The 10,559-nt window shown below is 43.3% G+C and overlaps 2 long non-coding RNA genes across 2 annotated transcripts; both read left to right on the forward strand.

The window, feature by feature from the left end:
* Positions 1-793: 793 nt before the first annotated feature.
* Positions 794-3,467, forward strand: LOC109247853 (uncharacterized). The gene is made up of 3 exons (XR_002071872.2): positions 794-1,150; positions 2,527-2,647; positions 3,014-3,467. It is a non-coding gene; the product is annotated as an uncharacterized LOC109247853 (long non-coding RNA).
* Positions 3,468-9,299: 5,832 nt separating this feature from the next.
* On the forward strand, positions 9,300-9,719 carry LOC109246885 (uncharacterized). The gene is made up of 2 exons (XR_002071484.2): positions 9,300-9,444; positions 9,571-9,719. It is a non-coding gene; the product is annotated as an uncharacterized LOC109246885 (long non-coding RNA).
* Positions 9,720-10,559: the final 840 nt, after the last annotated feature.

Consider the following 10,559-nt stretch of genomic DNA (forward strand, 5'->3'; position numbering starts at 1 on the left):
CCCCTTCTGAATTCACTTCACCATGTCAATAGGGTATGGGGCTCCAGGATGACACATAGTCTGCGGGGGCATTTCTCCTGAGAAACAGCCTGGCAGCCTCGTCAATCCCTTGTATAAAAAATGGAGTCAACACGTTCAGATGGTCATATACCCTGGGGGGTCCTAATCCTCAACCTACCTCTTAACTCTAAAGGTTATTTCACCAAGAGCATCCCACCAGTCCATCATGCTGCCCAGAGCTTTGAGAGAGGACCCACGATCCCCCTGGGGACCAAAAATGCTAAAATAGGAACAGGCCTAATCCTCCTCCTGGCCTCACCGTGACTTAAGCTGAAAGGAGTGGGGAGACCTGGGACCTGGTTGGTCAAGGCTTTCCATCCCCCTCAGACTTCCCTTCAAAAGGGCAAAGCCACTCACAGGCACCCACACTCTGAAAACTCAATTTTGGTAAGTGGCCTGAATCATTACCACAACCAAACCTTCTCTATGAAGTGTTTACAAATAGAAAAATTGTCCGGTTCTAATTCTGTTTGATTGATTCTGCCAAAGAAGAAGGGAAGAATGAAAGTCTGGGTAATCCACAAACTAGAAAATTGGTGTCTGATGAGAGCTGACGGTATCTTCTCGGAGGCCATGCAAGGCCAACAGCACTGGCCTACTTTTGTTTTGAAACCTCCCATCCCGGAGCCACAATTGCTACCACTTTGGTGGCAGAAGGAAGATGTTTACCCTTCACAAAGACAGCAAGCTTTCCAGCCCCTTCTGTAATCTCCCAGGCCACTAAGGGGCCAGCCACATGGTGTAGGCAGATGCAGAGAGGGGCTGGCAATTCTCATACCAGGAATTCCTCCGCTGTCCTTCCAGCATCAATTACAGATCGCCTCCCTTCCTTCCAGCGGCAGAGAACCTGAGGCTTCGCTCCTGACTCCCAGCTTCCCACCCAGGCCTGACAGCAATTTGTAACCCCTGCTTACACAGGCTCTCTTACTGTCTGCATATTTGTTTGGAAAATGAGCAATTTGCTGTTGGTCGCTTGGCTCCTCTGTGAAGTCGGCAGAAAGGACGGCTCACCGAGGGGGACAGATGGTCAGTGAAAGCAAGAGTCAGACCGTCAAGCTCATCGCCCAAGCCTTGCCCCCGCCTGGATCCCGTAAGTAGTTTTGTTACACAGGGTTGCTCTCCAGAAGCCGAGCGCCAGCTCTCCGTGTGTGGTATTTGCAGCGACAGAGAAACCAACCCAGAAGGAAACGTTTTTTGTTGTCGTTGTTTTTGTTTTGTTTTGTTTTGTTTTTTTGGCGAGATGTCTGGGAGGTCTGGGCAAATGCAGCGCCCTTCCGGCCAGCCACTTTCTTCTGAAAGACTGTCTTCTTCTTTGGAGGGATGAGACCTGGGAGTGAGGGAAAAGAGGTGGCAAAAATTTGTCCTAGCTCACACTCCAGGGATGAAACAAACCAACGCACTTGTCAAGTGATAAAGACACGGTGAGGAAATCAAAAACCACAGCCAAAGCTTATTGCCTCAACGGCTGCGACATTATCTCACCACTCATTTGGAACATATGTTCAACAGCAGGGTGAGGATTTGGGGTCTCAACTGTGCTCTGAACGCAGAGGGGAAGAGGAGAGAAACATTGCGTGGGAGAGGCCCCTGTGACAAATCCTGCAGAAATGCTGAGACCCGCCTTCCCCTCCCTTCTTCCTCCCGGTGCCCTCACCACCATCCCTACCAGATGCGAACTGTTTTGTCATCGGGACCCATAGTCGACACATGGGGCACTTCCAGCTACCTGTGTTCCACGTTTGCAGAGAGGATGTAGTCTCATCTCGGCCGCCCTCCCCCCACCTACCCCGGTCAGGGAGAAAAGGTGCAGACTCACACTCTTATCAAGCATTCAAACGATTTCATGGGAACACCACACTTTGTTCTATTCTGGCTTCCCTCACAAGGGGTGGGGGGCGGCACATCTTCAAACGCCCGCTGGCTTAAATGGTGACAGCTGCATGCAACGGGCTTGCTCACAGCCCGCCTGGTGCAATGAGAGATATAACTGCAGGGTAGGACTTCAAAGGCAGACCCACTGTGGCCATTCCAGCAGCCCGGGGGGCTGCCGCCTCCAGTTGGTGGCTCTCCGCATGCAACAAGTGAGCCAAGGGAAACTAAGAAATTAGACCTTTCCCACGTGCACTGTGAGTTATGATGCAAGGAGGCAAGAATGAGGCAGGAGAGGTGTCGAGGGCTTTCTGCAAAGTCCTAAACACATTTGTCCTAGACAGATGTTTTTGTCCTAGGTAGACAGATAGTGGAGAAGACAGGCTCATCATAGATAGCATGTTAGTCTGGCCAACACTCTTCCTTTTAGAATAGATTATGCATCACATTTTAGAAGACAGAATTGAGCTAAAATGTTTATGTGTGTGTGTGTATCCCTTTCTCTGATGTCACCTAAATTACCCACCTTTGCAGAAATCACTTATTAAAACTTGGTTTTATGTTAAAATGTCTGGTGGCCGTTGATCTTTGACTTAGGAGCCGTTACGGGAGAACTGTCACACAGAAGATTCCAGAGGTGACTTGAAATCTTCGGTTCCTTGCAATGGGTAGCACAGATGGCTGTTTAAGGAACCACATGAAAGAGCCACCGTGAAAGGTAGTCATTTCCTGTCTTCTCCATCTGGCAGGTCCTAACGAAATACACCCCAAGGAACAGACTCACTATGACATTATACGGATATATGTGGCTATTGATGCTTTGGCAAGGCTATTTATTTTGGTAAATTGCCTCCCTTGGCCCCACCACCCAGCTTAGCCCAATCACTCCTTTGTGCATGTCAAAATCCTGACAGAACGTGGGCAAGTTTACATAAGCTCTCCGAGCCTCGGCTTTCTCATCTGTGAAACGGGAATGAAAATACTTTATGATAAATGCAATACGTTTGCTTTGCTTCAGTGAGGTTGAGTTGGTTCTGCAACTTAAAAGGAGCCTGATGATGAATAAATTATGATGTCTTCACAGGATGGAATGCACAGAATTCAAATGTGGGAATACAATACAACCGAAAATATCTTAAGACACCAAGAAAATATTACACTGTGATTGTTAAGTGGAAAGAGCAAAGTTTCAGAAGAATAAATGATGTAAAATTTATGTAAAATTATTAACATAATGTATGTTTTTTAACATAATGTATGTATGTTTTTATGTATGTTTACATGAAATTTATGTAAAATTATTAACATAATGTATCACACGGTCAGTACTTAAAATATGTAAGTCATTATCACTCTTACCTCTCCTTGGAGCCCAGATCCAAAACCATTCCCCTTATCTGATTGTCTAGACAGAGATAATCTCTCCTTACAGCTCTGTATAGCCAGCCCGACTTTAGCATGTACGACTATATACCTTGGATTATTTTCATTTATGGTATGTTTTAAATGTCACCTGATAATAAATATCCCTCCTTCTCGTTTTGCTTCAGTTAGGTTGAGTTGACCCTGCAACTTGACAGCGAGTCTAAATAATAAATTATGGCATAGGGGCGCCTGCATGGCTCAGTGGGTTAAGTGTCCGACTTTGGCTCAGGTCATGATCTCGAAGTTTGTGAGTTCAAGCCCTCCATCGGGCTCCCTGCTGTCAGCAAGCCTGGAGCCTGCTTTGGATGCTCTCTCTCTCTCTCTCTCTCTCTCTCTCTATCCCTCCCCAACTCTCTCTCTCTCTCTCTCAAAAATAAACATTAATAAATTATGGTATATTCTTATGATGGAATATAATATAACCAAGAATGTCTTCAGACATGGGGAAAATGTTAATTTGTAACTAAGTGAAAAAAAGTGACATGAAAACTGTTAAAGCAATAAAGCAGACTTCCCCCCCAAAAAACAAGTGTGTACCACACACACACACACACACACACATGCTCACGCATATACACACACACATAGAGAAAGCACTACTAGGAAATATACCAAATAATAACAGTGAAGGTTATTGGGGCATAAGTCTGTACCTGATATTTTATTGCTTCTCTTCATTTTTAAAAAAATTTTCCCCTTTTTACTAATTAAGAAAACAAAAATTAATGTGCTCTTTTTTAAAGGGCAGATTGTGAGGTATGAATAGGGGTAAAAAATAAAAATCAAGGGGTGAAGGAGAATTTCATGAGTTTCCAACTACTTTTACTCACCCAGCAGACATTTTTAGAACGACTAAATAAAAACGAGGAGGCTGTGATAAATACTACAGGAGAAAACAGATATAAAACAGGTCCTGCCCTCAGGAGACTTAATATTTACTTGGGGAGATGAGAGTAGTGGTGCAGGGGAGTGGCAGAGGGGGAGAGGAGGGGAGTGATTTCCACAGCAAGAGCTGCCTGTGGGGTTCTGGTGTGGCCACCATGCTGGGGAATGGGTTCACAAAGAGGCGGGCCTGAGTGTTCCTTAAAGGCAAGATGGCTTCCTGGCCATGCTGATTCTCATGTGATTTTGGAAGTCAGGGATGGAAGGATTAAATTAAATCCATTCAATCCAACATTTTTACTTAAATCATTGATTTCCAATGTTTCCCCCACCCACTCTTTGTCCAGAGTTGCCAGCAAGTAGCAAAATAGCTTGAGTGTGAATTCCAACAGCTTTTGGTTGCCCAACAGTAAAATGTCAAAAAGGCAAGTAGCAGAAGGCAAAAGGACGTAGGTCTGAACATCCTCAACCGGATTTTTCCCCTCACAGACCATTAAGGGTTACAAAATTTGATTTTTTTAAATGCTAAAATATTTTCAATTCTGGGTAAATTTTATGGAAATTAAGCTTTTCCTGTATTGTTTCTAACTAGGAAATTTATCTGATTTTCTCAAAGCTAATATAAGTAATTTAATCCTCTACTTTGTTCTAACCAAAAATTCCTATAGTCTCAGCAAAGCATCTTAGTGGAATTTAGTGTCAAGATATTCAAATTTACCTCATTTACAATGCAAAAAAAACCACACCAATTTGACCCAGATGGAAATTTTATTTGTGTCCGAAATTTCTAGATTCTCCATTCTACTAATTAATGGAAAAGTTGATAATCTCAAACCATGGCAAATCCAAATAGTTGCTTATTCCTTTGTAACACATGTAGGAACGGTGACAAGAAAGAGGAGTGGTATCCTTTTTTCCTTTTTTTTTTTTAAGTTTTATTTATTTTTGAGAGAGAGAGAGAGCTAGCATGAGAGGGGGAGGGGCAGAGAGAGAGGAGGACAGAGGATCCAAAGTGGGCTCAGTGCTGACAGCAGTGAGCCTGATGTGGAGCTCGAACTCACAAACCATGAGATCATGACCTGAGCCGAAGTCAGACACCTAACCCACTGGGCCACCCAGCACCCTGAGGAGTGGTATCCTAACGATCCTTTAAAAAAGAAATCCTATCAATGCTATCAGAGGTGGTCACATAGAAGCAGAGTAAGAATGTCAGTTGGTTGGAAACCCTAACTAACACAACCTACTGTATCAACTTAATCAAAGGTGGCATTTAGGCCACAGATTCACTTTCAAGATAGTAAGAGGCTACTTTGGTCAAGGCCAGAACTTTTTCATACTTCCCACTAACTCTCAAAACAGAGATTTGGGCTCTCATATGCTTTGAGAAGGTTCTCCACATCAAAAAGTTTACTACGGAAATACATATTTCTGGGTTCTGGAGAAAAACCAAGATATCAAACATAAATGAAGACATTGATGCCACCATTAGCCACATTTTGACCAGGGTTTGCTATGTAATATTTGAAGGCAAGCACTCTTGATTAATTCTCATCTTCGTGTATAGTCAGGGTCAACAATGACATTCCAATGCTGAATTCATCCCAGCCCACAGTGCCAAATGGCCTCCAAACTGATCCAGTCTGTGGAGGCCAATACCCATGGCGACTGAATCCTGGTGGCAGTTCGGGACTAGTCCAGCCCTTCCCCCACCTCTGGGGATTCCCCCAAATTTCTGTTTCAAAGACAAGGCCAGAGGCTGCCTAGCACTCAGCCAGAATCTTGGGCAGATGCTGGAGGTATCCCAGCCCAAGAAGGCATAGATTTACACGGCTTAATCTTATCACCCCTTGATTTACAGAACTGAAACTAGAGCCTTCAAGGCAGCTTTCCGAAAACACTTTTTCAAGTCATTAAAAATATGCATAATATTATCAGTTGCCATTTATAGCTTCTGTATTTCTAGTAACTGGCATTGTTGCTACTCGAGGCAAGCCAGAAAATAAGCGTGCCAGGAACTGACATGGTGTGTTATGTCACCAAAACAAAAGAGCTCATACTGATAAATGTCAGGTTGGCTTCTTTGCGGGTTTCCCCCTTCCTTCTGCAAGTTGTAGCTTTTGTCTTCTTTTCCACTCTCAATATGGGGTGAGGCATTGAGCAGTACAAGAATCTGGAGTCTCTTTCAGAGATCTCTGCATGCTAAAGGTAGTAGGTGTATCACAACGTAAGCAGATACAAGAACTCTACCCATTCTTTCCTTTGTCTTAGATGGAGTAATCTAGTGAGCCTTTTAAACAACTGATATTCCTGGGAGTTGTGCTCATCTGGTATATTCATCATGTGGAGAGGAAGAGACATGATCTTTTCTTGCCATTAAAGCCCTGGGTGGTCAGGGCCTCCTGAAGGAGGGGGAGACAGGAGAGACTTTCTCAAGTAGCAATGGACCAACAGAAATAGATGTTAGGAGGGCACATGAAAGCGGAGAGAGGATGGTGATAAAACTCGGAAAGATGAGGTTGCGGAAAGCCTCCCACCTACCATTCTCTCCCTCTTGGCATCCATCTCTTTCACCGGCTGATTCAGTGCCATGACATACAAAATAGGAAAAGACATTCTCTGCTGGGGCCATTTTCTCTGGTTTTCATCTTTCCTAAACCCAATACGCATTGCTGTTTTTGTAAAAGAGAAGCTTTTATTATTTTTGTTTGTACTGATTTCTGCTCTGGGTAGACGTCCACATGCTTCTTGAAGTGTGCACATATATTAGACATAGGCATCTACCCGCAGTGATAAACACTGCTAGACATTTACCCCGAATCTCTTTCCTTTTCTTTTTGGATACACAGCCAGAAACACTTTGGAGGAAAGCCACTCGCTGACCAGGAACACTGGCCTTGGACCCTTACGTGAGTGTGAAGTTAACTCCTATTGTGTGAAACCATAATACATATTTGGGTCTACTTTCGACAACAGTTTTAACCTAACTTAACAAACACAGCCTCAGTCACACTTTATATAAACACACACACACACACACACACACACACACACACACACACACCCATCATATAAGCACAGTTATCTTCAAAGATCTTTTGAAAGTTAGAAAAACATTCAGTGCCCTAAGAATATATTACATCTGAAGACTATTTTCCAGTTGTCAAAGCACTTTGCCGTATACCTCTCATATAATCTTTCTGGCAATTTTGCAAGGCAGGTATTACAGTTTACAGGTGAGAAAATTTGGCCAAAATGGTGAAGTGGCTCTTACAAAGTCACACAGCCAGTAAGAGAAAGAGTTTTATGGAGGGCCTAGATCCAGATCTCTCACTCTCTAAAGCTCTTTCCCTCTGCTTACCGGTGAACATCTACGTATCTTCCCAAAGCTCAGCTCAAGCCTCACCTCCTACAGACCTTCCTGATCATCTCCAGCCCAGTTAGCACTGACTGTTCTTTTGTGACCCACGTAGCCCTATACATACATACTCTAAGGTACTTTCCACATTTTACTCTACTTATTTGTTCATGTGGATTCAGGGTCCTGAGTGAAGGAAGCAGCTTCTATTACTTCTTAGACCTACCACGATACGTGACTCTAAGTCCGACTGTCAGTATAGCACAATGGTGACTAATATGGCTCCAAAAGTATGAGAACAATTTGAAAGGAGGCTTATAATGGTGCAAAAGCAATGTTTCCTTTGATAGAATTTAAGCATGATTAACAAGCCAAACAAAATTTTAGAAGTTACATATGAATCAACTAGGTCTTCCTAATTCTGAAAGCTAGCTGGAACACAGATGATTCCCGTTTAGGCCACAATTGTTTTCATCTGCTTAGACTAAGTCAGTTTTGACAATGGGAGTGATATTAAGCGGTCCTAAATAATTCCAAAATGCAACCCTGTAAGTGAGCCTTGACATGAATATGCACACAAACACATCTAACCACGTATTAATGGGAAAAATATATATATACTATGGTCTCTCCATTTTTAAAAATCTCACTCTTTAAATATGTATATCTCTGCCAAAAGAGTCAAATGAAGATACCTGAAATTGAATGAGTCACACGGCCCCACAACCTGCACAAATTCGGAGCAATGATATCAACCTAGTGTCCACCTGATGGTAAACAACGCACTTTGTGGGTAGAGACTCGTTTCATCTCCATGAGCCATGTAAACAGTCAGGCTTAAATCTTGTAGGCTTAAATCCTGGCAGCAAAATGATCAGAAACGACTCCCACCTCTTTCTATCAGAGATTTAAGCCTTTGAAGTAATGCTCCAGCTTCAAGAAGGGAGCTGAAGTTAGAAGGGTACTTGTCTGCTGGAACTACATGGGAAATTCTCAAAGACCCACCATTTGTCATTCCCAGGAATAACACTGGGAAGCGTGAACAGAACTCCTGCCAATGTTAGTTTTCTAGAACATGCCTTGGGCATAGTTAGTGATAAAGGGGGGAAATCAACTGGTGAGCATTCCTGGATGAAAGACAAGATTCAAATAAGCTGTTTACCCTTTGGTTCCAGCGTTCCCAAACATCATAAAGATTTCAGCTCTTGTAAAAGGGGAGCCATTTGTTTACAATAGACTATTCTGGGGGGGGGGGGAGGGGGAGTAGGTGGGTCTCATGAGGCAAATATTTGACCATAGGAGGTAATAAAATTGTATTAAGCTCTCACCCCACTGCCGTACGTGGTCATCAATGTGATTAGCTCATTCGAGTCTATTTTAAGATCCTGTGAGGCACAAACATTAACAAGAACCTGGCATTTCTCCTTAAGAATATATAATCGACCTTTCAAGTCCATAATCTCCTTTATCAAAGCGGATGGCAGGGATTTATGCAGAAGAGTTTGCACACCTCTTTGATTTCAGCCCCCTGAGAACCCAAACATGCATCCCACCCAATCCTGTTTTATTTTCGCCATATCCTGTGTTGTTGAATGGGCCTCTTGTACAAATGCAGTGCGACCCCCCCCCCTCCAGTTTTTTTTCCCTTAAGTTCTACACAAATCTTACATCAGCTTCGTGAAATGGGCAGTTCTTTTACATTCCTCGGGCAGACTTTAAAGGTCATAGTTCTTAGAGTTGGGGAAATCCGTTTGCATAGACAAGAACCCACACAGGGAAAGCACAAAAGCAGTCGCGGGACAGTTAAGCAAGCTGTGCTGGCAAACCCACGTTCCAGAAAATGATGGCGGGAGGTGAGTGAGAGTCTACAGATCTGGAGTTTCCTTAATCAATCACTCTACTTGTGTTACCTCTTTTATAACTAAACCTTCTGGCAAAACAAACGCACTGGCCAACAGTAGTACTCTTTCTTCCTAAAGGCAACAGTGAAATGGAACCCAAGGACTGCTGGCTACTTGGAGGGAGGAAGCAAGAGGACAGTGGAAATGCTGGAAAATGCAAGCAGACCACGGCCCTCCTGCCCCCATCAGAGCTAATCCAGCCATTAAAACTCCTCTTAGCATTTTCACTTCTGTGCTTTTACTGTTGAGCTCAACCCCTCTCATCTCATACTAATTCCAAACACCAGCATGTGAAATCGTTTTCTCTTTTCACATTCACAGAACAATGTTTCTCATAAACATCCACGTTTTAACTCTAAATTATCCTTCAAGTCAGTTCAGGTGCTAACAAGAATCCAAACCACTCTTTGCATGGGGCCGACTGATGTGCACAATCCAAAGACAGACACCAAAGAAGCACTCCAGCTCTGTTGCTATAAAACGAATAAATAGTGCAATGAACACAGAATGCATTCCAGAGAAAGCCTGCGCTCAGAGGTTAGATGCATGACTCAAAGCAGCAGGCTCCCAATATCAAGAGTCGTCGGAAGATTGGGGTGTTAGGCTAGGAAAGGGATTACATGTCATAAGAAAAAGGAAATTATGTTGATAATGATTCCTGGAGTCACTGCCAGCAACTTCAGCCAACTTGCCTGCAGCTTCATCAAAATGTGCCAAATGTAGTCCAACGCTGTCAGGATTAAGAACATTCTTCACGCAGATCAAAGGAAGACCCTCAGAATGATTTTTTTGTTTATTATTCAATACAAATATTGTCCCCTAAATAGGAGATCTCCAGGCTGCTAGGCTTGACACATATTAGAACAACATCCCAGGTTACTGTTTTAATGTGAACCTGGGGCTAATCCTTAATATCACCTGAGACTTTGGTTCACTCATTCATTGACTCTATTTGTTGGGCACCTACAGTGTGCAAATGCATTTTGCTATTTCTGTGCAGGAGCCAAAGCTGGGACACACGATGACATCGTGTTTAAACATACAGACTCTGATGGAATTCCAATCTC

This window comes from Panthera pardus, unplaced genomic scaffold (assembly GCF_024362965.1).
Source record: "Panthera pardus isolate Hobbes unplaced genomic scaffold, ASM2436296v1 HiC_scaffold_13, whole genome shotgun sequence".
Classification (NCBI taxonomy): Eukaryota; Metazoa; Chordata; class Mammalia; order Carnivora; family Felidae; genus Panthera; species Panthera pardus.